At 47.0% G+C, this 13110-nt stretch overlaps 1 long non-coding RNA gene across 1 annotated transcript; it reads right to left on the bottom strand.

Moving 5' to 3' along the window:
- Positions 1 to 4605, bottom strand: LOC144375038 (uncharacterized). Its single transcript, XR_013434343.1, has 2 exons — positions 4293 to 4605; positions 1 to 1254 (listed from the first exon to the last, which is right to left on the bottom strand). It is a non-coding gene; the product is annotated as an uncharacterized LOC144375038 (long non-coding RNA).
- Between the last annotated feature and the right edge of the window lie 8505 nt (positions 4606 to 13110).

The following is a 13110-nucleotide window of genomic DNA, read 5'->3' on the forward strand; positions in this document are numbered from 1 at the left end:
TTCGTCCCACTAACATTTATTAGCACTTCATGCCAGATTCTGCTCTGGGCTAAAAATAGTGGAGAACAAGACAGAATTTATCCTTGACCTCATGGAACTTTGGTCTAAAGAGTGAAGACAATATATAAACAGACTAGATAGATTTGCAAGGGAGAAATACTGTGAATTAAAAAAAAAAAAAAAACCAACAAGATCAGCCCACAGGGCAACGGATGGTAGTTATTTTAACGTGGGTGGTCTGGAAGGCATCCTTTCAGAGGTCATCTGAATGACAGAGGAGCCCGTGTGATTCGCAGGATGTGGCGGCCTGGCAAGAAGAGAGGTAGGTGGTGGATGATGAATGCACCGGCGGCGGCAGCCGAGCAGCAGCCGCTCGCGGGGCCTCGCCCAGGGCCCAGCACACCTGCCTCCACACCTGCCGCCCAGGCTGAGGCTCCGCCTCTCCTCCCGCCGGGAAGGGGCGGGCCGGAAGGCGGAGTACGCCGTGTCCAGACCCCGCCCCCGGAGCCCGTGAGGCTTGTTCCCACCGGCCGTCGCCATGGTGACGGTGACGTCACGGGGCCCGCAGAGTTCGGAACGTTCCGGCGGCGGCGGCGGCGGCGGCGGTTGCCAGGAAACACCCCGCAGGCGCACCGCCAGGGTCTGGCTCCGCGCGCAGACGCCGGACGCCAGGACGCGCCGTCCCGGGCGGCCCGTGCTCCGAGCCTCCCTCCTGGATTCCAGAAGGATGCCGGGTTCCGCTCCTCACCCACGCCTCGGCCCCGCCCAGGACCGACCTGCTGGGCAGGGCTCCGCCTCCCTCCTTGGTACAGTGTCCTGGCCTCTGTCTGGAATTCGTCCAGCAGCCCCATCGTCATCGCCATCACCCTGCTTCAGGCCACCATCCACCTTTCCTTTCCTGGGCGGGCAGGGGGGCAGGCACTGCTTTCGCCTTCCGAGTGGTCCTCTTTCCTTTGTCGGTCTGTCCTTACAGTTTGTCCACCACCAAGCAGCCAGAATTCTTATTTCAGATCAGGTCACTCCTGCATAATACCCTTCAACGGCTTCCCAGTTCAGTTAGTCTGGAATCTAAACTCTCAGTGGCCTGTGAAACCAGAATGGCTTACCTCTCCAACTTGGGTGCCTGTGCTCTCCTCCTCACCTGCCTTCTCCTAGTCACACTGACTTTGTTGTGCCTCACAGAACATACAAGATAATTTCTGCCTCAGGGACTTTGCACTTGCTTTATCCTCCTCCTGGAGGTCTCTCCTAGATCTTAAAAAAAAAAAAAAAAAAAAAAAAACTTTATTTATTTATTTTTATGTGGTGCTGAGGATCCAACCCAGCGCCTTGCCTATGCTAGGCAAGCGCTCTACCGCTGAGCCACAACCCCAGCCCCCCTCTTCTAGATCTTTAGTGGCTGAGCTTCTCACTCAGATCTCAATTCAAATGTCTCTCCAGAGAGTCCTTTCCTGATCCATCCTTCTCTCTTCCTCTTATCTGGAGAGGGCTTCCTCATAAGTTTCCATGCCATTTCACGTTTTCCCTAGGACCCATCCCAACAGGAAATTCTCTTACTCAGTTTTCTTTTTTATAGTTAATGTTGTAGATAACTTTCTACATAGCAAAATATCCCAAGCTTAGTGGTTTATAGAGCTGATACTTATGAATCTGATTACCCAGGAATTTGGACTGAACATGATGGGGATGCCTTATCTCTGTGCTGTAATGTCTGGGACTTCAGCTAGACACATACACCTGTCTATATGACCTGGGCTTCCTTACAGGGTGCAGTCTCCAGGTACTTGGACTTCCAGAGACATGTCTTAACAAGACAGAGACCTGACCTCATCACCTTTTGTTACCTAGCCTCAGAAGTCATGAAGAATCACATCTGCTGCACTGCTGGTTACAAGTAAGACACAAGTCTTCCCAGATTGAAAGAAATGGGCATTAGACACCAGCTTTTGCTGGGAATGAGGCAAAACCTAGAACATGCAGCTAGATGTCTTTGTAAAATATCATCTCCACAATCTTCCCCCACTGGAATATCATCTCCATGAAGCACCATCATATTCCCTTTGCCTAAAATGCTGCCAAAGCACATTGTGAGTATTTAATTTTAGAGTGAAGAAAGGTTTGTCTTTCATGGAAGCATTTGAACCCAGCTCTTCTCCCTGTGTTTCCTGCACCAGCCCTTAACTTTGGCCTAGTCCGCTCTGGAGGAAGCCTGGCATTTGTATTAGAAGGTAGGAGTCAAGTATAGGGGTTTTGTGGGGGAGATATAGGTCTACAGTTATTGGGGATTGAGAAATATGTGGCCAAATGAGACTTGGAGGTGGTTTTCTACTCAAAGGGATGTTGAAACCCCACTCCGCTTTTTCCCATTCTGAACTCTGGAAATGCCCAAATGAGGCAGTTTGTCCTCTAGGCTGTGAGAGCAGGAAAGTGAGTGGCCCAAGGTATTGGAGCTTTGGGGAGGTGCACCAGGCAGTAGGGAGGGGCGAGATGCCTATTAGAAGCAACTTCAGTGACCTAGGCAAAAGGTAGCCTGAAGCTGCCCCATAAGCCTAAGAACTCAAATTCTCCCTGCTTTGTTTCTCATGAAGGGTGTTCCATTGGATCATCTCAAAGTCCTTGAGCACTTAATAGTTTCTCCTCCCCTTTTCCTTCTTTCCCTGGGGGGCAGCAGCATCTGCCTTTCACCCCAAGCCAAAGAAGATGGCCCAAGCTTCTCCAGGCCCAGCCCTCTCATATCAGTAGGGGGGCAGCCGGCTGGGGCTGTATCTCAACAGTACCTAGCACGTGGGAGGCCCTGGGTTTGATCCTCAGCACCACGTAAAAATTAAATAAATAAAATAAAGGTATTGTGTCCAATTACAACTAAAAAATAAAATATATATTTTTTAAATGGGCTCACTGGTTCTTTGGGTTTTCCAAATCTCTCTTCTCCTACCCCTCCTTCAATCTTCACTGTTGTTGTGTGTGTTCCTATATTTCAGCAATAGCCTGCAACCTCCAGTGCCACCCCAAACTGTCACTTCTCCAATGCAGCCCTGCAGTGGCTCACCATCTCCATCTTAATCTCCATAATGGTTAGGCCATTTAAGGCCCTTCCTGTATGCAGCTGCTCTCTGTTTATTACCTCCCCTAAATCACCCTCCTTGGGCCTTTAGTATTCTATCCACCCTAACTTTGCCCAGGGCCAATTTACCCATTAAGTACAGTGGTCACAGTAACTAGGGTCCATCATACTTTTAGGGAACCATGAAAATGTGTTTTGTTTTCTTTTTGTTTTGGGTACTGGTGATTGAACCCAAGGGAGCTTAACCACTGAGCCACATTCCTAACCCACCCGGGTTTAATGTTTAAATTTTGAGACAAGGTCTTCCTAAATTGCTTAGAGCCTTGCTAAACTGCTGAGGGTGGCTCGAATTTGCAATCCTCCTGCCTCAGCCTCCCAAATCCCTGGGATTACAGGCGTTTGCTCATTTCAAGTGTGGCTTTGAAAATGTTTTAAATGCTTTTAAAATCAGAGGGAGAAAAGGAACTTGTAGATAAAAGAAAATGTTTACCATATAACATTACTTTATTAAAGCTTATACCACCACAGTCGTAAAATATACTCTTTTTTTTTTTTTAATGGAAAAGGAGTCCATGAAGGCAAAAGTGCCTAGGACCCACAGAGTCCTAACAGGACCTTGTTTTTGCTTAGGCTGGACCCCACCCTCCCCCAATTTTCCACCTGTCATTTCTGGAAAGCTTGGTTCCAAAGACAGCTTTGAGGTAAAGCCATTGGGAATGTCCTCCTTTGGTCCCTGTCCCTCTTCAATGCCCCATCGCACCCTAACCTTATGAATCTTGTAGTTTGTAAAAACTGTCGAATTTTTCTGATTTTGTGCATCTCTCTCCCCCTCCCCCATTACTGTTGCTCCGGCCAAGTCCACAGCGGTTTTAGCTCGGGTCTTGGTACCCTCTCCCCCGAGGGCAGGAGCTGCCCAGTTAGTTGCCCAGCTAACTTCGAAAGAAAACTGGCAGAGGCTGGGCCTGGGGACCCTCAGGATCCGCCCCCGGGTGGGAAGCCAGAGTGGCGGGGGCAGGCGGCCACCCGAGTCCCCCGGGGAGGGGCGCACGGTTCAGGGCTGAGGGTGGCGGGGCGGGTCGTCGGGCCTGGCAGGCTGCCCCTCGGCCACTGACCCCTGCAGGCGCCTCCTGTCCCAAGCACCCGAAGGAAGCCCGCCCCTTGAGGCTCTCTCCTTATTTCCCCCAAGGCTCCGCCCCGCCCCACCCACCTCCACTGTGAGATTTCTTACGAAAAAGTGCAACTGAGAATTCCCAGAAGGTCCCGGATGTGAAGTCACCGGCGTGAGGTCACCGAGCTGGGTTCCAGGAATCACAAGCTGGTGGGGGAGGAAAGAATGCACGGAAAACGAGGGAAAGCCAGTGAAGTCGTGGGTGCTGGCGAGCGAGGGAGGGGGTGAAGGACGGCTAGCTCAGCTGCGTCCCAGGCTCCTCTCCAACCAGGCCTTGGCGGGCCTGACCTCAGAAAAGATTTCCTTGGAAAGGATGCCGCCCTCTCCCGTATTAGAGGAATGCCGATGGAACCCAGAGATACCGATCCCTATTAACCAAGATCAAAGAGTCTGATAAATACATGATGCTGGAGCAGATGGGGCAATAGTTGTATTTTTTTCCGCTGTTGACAAGAAGGGAGAACTGCCTGCGTCTGCCTGTTTGGAAAACAATTTGCAAATATGATCAGAATTTTAAATGAACATGCCCTTTGACCTCACAACTTCACATCTCAAGAGTTAACCCATGGACACAAATATGAGGATAAGCCGGGTGTGGTCACGTACTCTTGTAATCCCAGCTCCTCAGGATAGACTGAGAGGCCAGGAGGATCACAAATCGCAGGGCAGCCTGGAAAACTTTGTGAGACCCTGCCTCAAAGAAAAAATAAAAAGAGCCGTGGGCGTTGCTCGGTGATAGTGCACTTATCTACTATGAAAAAGAGCAAGGCCGTGGGTTCTATCCCTAGTACACAGGGGGGAAAAAGAAGATAAATGCCTACAGTGGTTTTTAGAGGCGTTGTTTGAAATGCCAAAGATTGACTATCTGTAGGAAACTGTTTTAAAAATGGGAGACCAGGCACCGTGGCACACGCCTGTAATCCCAGTGTCTTGGGAGGCTGAGACAGGAGGATCACAAATTCAGAGCCAGCCTCAGCAAGGGCGAGGCACCAGGCAACTCCTTGAGACCCTGCCTCTAAATAAAATACAAAATAGGGCTGGGGATGTGACTCAGTAGTCAAGTGCCTCTGAGTTCAATCCCTGGTACAAAAAAAAAAAAAAAAAAAAAGACATGGTACATCCAGACTTTGGAATACTACGTGTTATGAAAAGTTAAGTTATTCATGAGCCAAATGCCCAAGATACATAGTGGGGAACAAAACCCAGGAGCCCCCTCCCAATTCCTGTGCTCTTCATTATGGTCAATTTTTAAAGATGTATATGTGTTCAACCAATATATATTGACCTATTACAAAATGCACGGCACATTGCAGACACTGGAGATACGGCAGTGAAGAAAACAGGCCCTGAAAAAGAAAGGGTATGGGCTCATGGGGAATGCACCAAGGTAGTAAATTCTTATGGAGAAAGGAGGCCTCTCCAAGTTGACAGAACAAGGTTAGAAAACTTCATATACCTGCCAGACAGACAGTATAGTGAATGCAAGACAGGTTTTTACTTGGCATGTGGAGAGCAGAGAACCAGAGTAGCTGAAGCCAAAGGAGTAATGAGCAGCATGGTAAAAGGAAGTTGGAGGGGTATGGGAGGTGGGGGGCAGGTATATCCCTGTAGGTCCTTGTGGGGCTTTTGTAAATGGGAAGACTTTGAAGGATGTTGAGCAAAGAAGTGACATGATCTGACAGGTTGCAAAAGATCCCTCTGGCTACTGAGTGGAGACATACTCCAAGGGAAGAAGGGGGGGGGGGGCAGGGAGCAGGCTACTGCAGTAATCCCTCTGAGAGATCATGGTGACTGAACCAGAGTGGGAGGAGACATCAAGCAGTGTTCTGCTCCTGGATGCATTTTGATAAGGGAGCTGGTAGAATTTGCTAAGAGACCAGATGTAGGTGTGAAAGAAGTCTAGTGACTATGTAACTGTAAACATGGGGTTAGCCTTTATCAGGATAGGGGAGAATATGCAAGATTTTTATTGACTGGGAGCTGCTTATGTGGGTCAGGAGTTTCTGGGTGATAGAAATATGAGCTGTTTGGAAATTATAGCAGAGAGGGTCCCAGAAAGAAACATCTGGCATGCTTAAATTGAGAAATTTGAAGAGAGTTTAATAAAAGGAGAGTTTTTGTTTGTTTTGGGTACTAGGGATTGAATTCAGGGGGCACTCAACTGCTGAGTCACATCCCCAGGCCATTTTATATTTTTTATTTAGAGACAGGGTCTCACTGAATTGCTTAGTGCCTTGCTTTTGCCAAGGCTGGCTTTGAACTCGTGATCGTCCTGCCTCAGCCTCCCCAGCAGCTAGGATTACAGGCATGTGCCACAGCGCCCAGCATAATAGAAGGAGTCTTTAATCTTTACAAAGCATAGTAGCGTATAGAGGAGCAATTTGGAAGGCTGAGGCAAGAGTTCAAAGCCAGCCCAGGCAACTTTTCTCAAAATTAAAAAAAAAAAAAAAAATAGAGCTGGTGATGTAGCTCAGTAGTAGAGTGTCCCTGGGTTCAATCCCCAGTACTGAAAACACAAACAAAATGAGAAGCCATGAGGACACTCTGAGATCCCAGGGCTACTAAGATGTGGGACTTAGACATCCATATTTCTGAAGAAGGGAGAAGAGGATGTTGCTGGAAACTTGAGGACAGAAAAAAAGTTAAATGGAGAGGACAACATTCAAACTTGTGTGACCTCATCCAGGGAAGGGGATTGTTAGTTTCTTTGATATATATATTTGGATGTGGCCCACTAATAGGAGCTGAGGCCTTTGGTGGAAGCCAGGTGGCTTGGGTAGAGGAATACATCCAGTCGACCGCAATCCCACAGGCAGAACGTGTATCCTGACCTCAGTCTCCTCCAAAGCCCAGGGAAGCCAAAGGCCAAGGAAGCCCATTGATGCAGCCAGTACAGGTCAGTTCCTAGCATGGAGCAAGCCAGGAAGTGTGGAGCATCAGTGGTGATATGCAGGGGCCAGCAGTGAAGAGGCCACACAAAGCCATGGGCCAAAGGAGGGATGTCTTAGGGAGTGAGTGCAGATAGACAAGGGGAGGAGGTCACTGCCCTGGGGACCTCCAATTAGAGATTGAGAGATAAAACAGAATCAGAAAAGGCTTCTTCAAAGGAGCAGTGAGACAGGAGAACAAAGAGAGCCACTCATGCCTGTAGCCAAGCAAGCTGTCCAGTAGAATGGAGGAAGAGAAGGGGGAGGGGGAGGGGAGAGAGAGAGGACTGGGATAACCACTTCAGGTAGGTCAAGTAGTCTGAAGGTTGTGGATGTGTGCATGTGCTCGTGAGTTTGCATGTGTGTGTGGGGGGCAATAATGTACATAGAATATTTCTGAAAAGTGACAACAACAATTTATAGTGAGTGCTTCTAGCAGAGGGATCTAGGGGTGAACAGAAGGAGGGAGACCCAGCTACTCATTTTCTTCCATTTCGGATGTATTTAATCAAATCCTTATAGGAATTTTTTCAAAGGAAGAAAATACGGTTTTAACCCCCACCCTCACCTCCGCACCCCTACTGGGGTATAAGTAGTACATGGCAATAGTATCAGCAACTCAGGAAGGATCACAGGCCAGCCTAGGCAACTTAGCAAAGTGCTATCTCAAAATAAAAAAATAAAAAGGGCTGGGGATGTGGCTCAGTGGTGAAGCGCCCCTGGGTTCAATCCCCAATGCTGTGAGGAATAAAAAAAAAAAGGTTCTGTCATAACAAGAGAGATACAATATTTTCTAAAAGAATTTTTGTAGTTGTGGATGAGCAGAATGCCTTTATTTTATTTGTTTATTTTTATGTGGTGCTGAGGATCGAACCCAGTGCCTCATGCATGCTAGGCAAGAGCTCTGCCAGTGAGCTACAGCTTAGACCTGAGATAGAATTTTTTGATGCTGCAGCTTGAACCCAGGACCTCATACCCATTAAGCATGTACTTTATCACTGAGCAATACTCCCCAGCCCCAAGAACAGATCTGCAGTTTTCTCTGATCCGTTGGAAATCAGGCTTGGGATAACCCTGAGACTTAAGGAGCAGAGTTAATGGAGTCTAGGAGGTGCAGGCCTGAGAAGACAGTTGCTGTAAGGATGACCTCCCTGTGTCACTCCAGCCAAAGGCTTGAGGAGCAGTGACCTCAGAGGTCCAATTTAAACTATGCCCTGCTGTGTGCTGTAATCCCCTTCAATTACTCCTAATCCCCTACTCCATTCAGCCCAAGACTTCAGGAAAGCTTAAGTCTTCTCATTGTAGTATCTTTTTGATAATTTTACATGGCATGCTTTTAGTATTCCTAATCTTGTATATCAAAAATGAATCTCCTACTGGGCACAGTGGCACACAACCAGAAGTTCCTGGGTGATAGAAATATGAGTTGTTTGGACATTATAGCAGAGAGGGTCCCAGAAAGAAACAGCTGGCATGCTTGAATTGAGAAATTGGAAACTTCAATAGTTTGGGAGGCTGAAGCAGTAGGATTGTGAGTTCAAAGCCAGCCTCAGCAAAAAGTGAGGCACTAAGCAACTCAGTCAGACCCTGTCTCTAAAGAAATACAAAATAGAGCTGGGGATGTGGCTCAGTGGGCAAGTGCCCCTGAGTTCAATCCCTGATACCCCCCCCCCAAAAAAAAGAAAAAGAATTCTTTTCCTTAAAGAATTTATGAGTTTGGACGATATTATCTTGAAAGAGTGATTCATCATAATTCTCTTTCTGATAAAGTTGTATCTTGGACAAAGTATTTTTTCCCTACAGAGCACTCTAGAATCCTTTGAAATTTTTGTTGTTTGTTTTTTAGTTAAGAATCAGCTGCAATCCAGGCATGGTGGTGCATGTCTCTAATCCCATCTGTTTAAGAGGATCATAAATTCAAGGTCAGCTGGGCGTGGTGCCCATGATTGCAATCTCAGCTCAGGAGGCTGAAGCAAGAGGATCACGAGTTCAAAGCCAACCTCAGCAAAAAAACAAGGTGCTAAGCAACTCAGTGAGACCCTGTCTCTAAATAAAATACAAAATAGGGCTGGGGAGGTGGCCTAGTGGTCAAGTGCCCCTGAGTTCAATCCCTGGTAACTGATCCCCTCTCCCCCCGAAAAGAAAAAGAAAAAGAAAAAGGGCTGGTGATGAAGCTCAGTGGTAGATTATCCCTGGTTTCAATCCCTGGTACTTTAAAAAGAAAGAAAGAAGGGAGTAGGGGAGAGAATCAGCTTGAAATTTGTGGAAATTAGGGAATGTGCACTAATTTTTATTCCCATTGCATGTCCAAAGGATGGGGACTCTGGTAAGGTCCCCAGGGGAATTAACCTCTCAGGAGCCACAAGCCAACTTCAGGAGGCTCCTTACCAAGAGAAAGAAGGGTAGGATGTGGAAAGGAGACATGTAGGAGATAGCTTTAGGAAACTGTTCCCCTCCTGAAGCTGCCTTCTTGGGGTGGGTGGGGGACTCCCAATCTAACAGACTTGATATTTTTCTAACACAGGGGTTTCCCAAAAGGGAAGGACCAGAAGAGGAAAAGGAGCCATCAGCCCACCTCCCTTCTTGGAGCCCCACATGCTAAGGTCAGACTGGGCTCCACTTCCCTCTCCATCCCCCACTCCCAAGTCAATTTTTCAATATGACCTATGCTTTGAGTCTTCCTGCCTCAGTCCTGATAAAAGAGAAACTACAAGGGGCTGGGGATATATCTCAGTTGGTAGAGTGTTTGCTTTGCATGCACAAGGCCCTGGGTTCAATCCCCTGCACTGCCCCCCCCCCCCCCACACACACAAAAGAAGCTACAACAGAGCAGGGGGCTTGCTTCCAGAAAACTAGTTGTTAACTATTTACTAGCACACAACTGCCCCTATTCTGTTTCTGCCATCAACAAAGTCTGATTCAGGGAAGTCACTCAGAAGCTGAGCTTCAGTTTTCTGTCAGATGGAAATCTCATAATATCTACCTAATTGGATTGCTGGGAGGATTAAATATGATTATAATCCTGTAACATAATTAGCATAATGTTTGGTTATTAGTAAATAATTAATATACTTTAGTATGGTTCTAGTCATCTATTGCTGCATAACCAACCAACCTCAAATTTTAGGAGCTTAACACACATTTGATTTGCTCATGAATCTATAATTTGGTCATAACGTGGTGAAGATAACTCATAACCAGAGAGATACAAAAGCTGGAGTTTGGAACCATGTTAATTCATGCCTCTGGCAATTGATGCTGGCTCTCAGCTGGGAATGCCAAGCATATACCTACACAGGCTTCTCTGGGTAGCCCCAGCTTCCTTTCAATATGGTGTCTGGTTTTCCTGGTTTTCCAGAAAAAAAGCTAGATGTTGGGTGTCTCACCATTTGTAATTTAGCCTTGGAAAACACACAGTATCACTTTCTATTTCTTAAAAGCAAGATTCTAAATCTAGGGAGGAGAATTAGATTCCTTCTTTTGATAAGAAGAGCAGGAAAGAATTTGTGGACATGTTTCTAAACCATCACAGCTATTATTAGTATCCTTGCTTTCAGTACACTCTAGCTTCTGTAAGTGAATTATCCCACTTCTTACTTCTGGGCTCCCTGTGGGAGGGTAGGGTCCATTGGATTTGTTAAGGTCCTTTCCCCCTTATCACTCTCCAAGTGAACCCAGAGCCCTGCCAACTGCAGAACTCAGTGAATGTTATAGAAGTGAATTCTCTTCTTGCAGGAGCTGGCCCTGAAAATTTATGTTCCAATTTCCTTGGATGGCATCCCAGTTGGCCACATAAAAACTGAGGTGAGAGACCTGGGCAGGACACAGTCCAGGAGGGCAGGAGACTTTACCAGCAGAGCTGTGACTCCAACAGGTCCTACTCATCTTGAAGTGGGGGTGATTGTGATAGCAAGTTTATGGCTTAAAGAAACTCTCTCCAAAGGCTGCTTTGAAGTTGGAATGTCGTGATCACTGTCTGGGAGTCAGATCAGGGGTTCAGGATGTAACTTCTTTCTTTGGTCTTATTTCCTGTCAAATTGAGATAAGAAAAGCTTCATGGATTGTTCATTTGGAACAGATCACCCTATTCTCTAGAAAGCCAGGTTGGAAGCCAGTTTCTTCTGGATTGTGACTGATGGGGGTCACAGTCTCTCTAATAGGAAAAAAAGAATAGAAAAATCCAAAGTGGAGCCAGGCACAGTGGCACAAGACTGTAATCCCTGAGGCTTGGGAGGCTGAGACAGAAGGATCACAAGTTCAAAGCCAACCTCAGAAAGGGCGAGGCACTAATCAACTCAGTGAGACCCTGTCTCTAAGTAAAATACAAAATAGGGCTGGGGATGTGGCTCAGTGGTCAAGTGCCCCTGAGTTTAATCCCTGGTACCAAAAAAAGAGGGCAAAGTGGAGAGAAATGCCTTGCCTACTATGGGAAATGAATCTATCTCATATCTTGAGATCCACAGAGCTGGGATCTAACTCCAGGGAGAAGTGTGTGTGTGTGTGTGTGTGTGTGTGTGTGTGTGTGTGTGTGTGTGTGATGTTTGGGTAGGGACTTCTTGGGGAAAGACCCAGGAAGGAATGCCCCAGAAAACTCTTCAGTAGAAGGAGTTGGGAGTAAGAGTTGGAGAGGTTCAGGGGAGTAACGTATAGAGCCTTAGGCCCAGCCCTTCAACTGGCAGGAGGCTCCCTTCAGCCTTAGCTGTCCCTCTCTGTTTCCCCTCCTGCCCAACTTATGCCAACAGGTTCTTGTCCTTGCTCAGTGATCTCCCTAGTAAGTCTAAGATGGGTTGAGGCCCTGTGTGCCTGCCTGGGTGGAGAAATTAGGGTCAGTCCTTCCTTCCAAGGCAGGACTTTCCAAGGGCATCAGGACTTTGGCCTGTGCTAGTTCCATCACAGGGAATGTCAAGGCCCTCTGGGCCTGTCTCCAACTATGGAGTAACCCTAGGCACACTGGGGCCTCTACTCTGAGCCACGGTCTGCTCACTTGTGCATAGCACAGTTGTCTTGAACCGTTTTTCCCAAAACGTGGCTCATGAATCTTATGGTCAGCAGGGATATTTAGGAGAAAAAAATGGGCTTGAGCTCATTTCCCCAGAAGCAGACCCTGAGATAAAGCTTTGAGTGAAAGTGTTTCACTTGGGAGGGTGAGCCAGGAAGCACTCCTGGAAAGAGAGGAAGGTAGATGGAGAAGGACACTAACATAGGGTGTGCCAAGTAGATTCTATGGTGAGCAACTGTGACTCATCCCCCTGGGACCTCTGGGAGACTATCTTACCTATGGCAAGTTAAGGGCCTGTATTCAGGGCACTGCCAGCCTGTCCTGTGCGCCTGCAGCCAGAAACCTCCAAGGGTGAGAGTCATCTGTGCTTGCAGTAAGAAGTCCTCAGCACGTGTGAGAATTGTGAGGTCTAAGGGGATATGATCGAGGCACAGGCAGAAGTTGCTACAGGGACAAGGATTTTGCTCACTACTCTTCATACATGAGAGATCAATGATAGTTTCCATAGAAATAATGTTACCTTTATGGTAATTATCACGGTCTTCAATGTGCACCTGGGCCACCAAAACTGAGTTGTCTGGTTCAGCTTAGCTTAGATCTAGTAAAGAGAATGCCAACTGGCTAAAATATTCCCACACCAGTTTCATATTATTGTCTATGTTTGTTTTGTTTTCATTTTATTATTAGTTATTACAAGCCCTAAAGATGGATCATCAATGCATAAAAATAGCATTGAAAAATAGTTATAGGGCTGGGGATATTGCTCAGTTGGTAGAGTGCTTGCCTCGCATGTACAAGGCCCTGGGTTCTCTAGCACCACAAAAAAAAAAAAAATTAGGTATAAATATTGTAAAATAAAATGTGATTAGATATACTAGAGCCAATGAGCATGAAGAATGAGCTGAGTTAAACAAACAAAAAAGAAAAGAGAAGTGTGAATCAGAAAGAAAGT

This window comes from Ictidomys tridecemlineatus, chromosome 2, assembly GCF_052094955.1.
Source record: "Ictidomys tridecemlineatus isolate mIctTri1 chromosome 2, mIctTri1.hap1, whole genome shotgun sequence".
NCBI classification, from domain to species: domain Eukaryota; kingdom Metazoa; phylum Chordata; class Mammalia; order Rodentia; family Sciuridae; genus Ictidomys; species Ictidomys tridecemlineatus.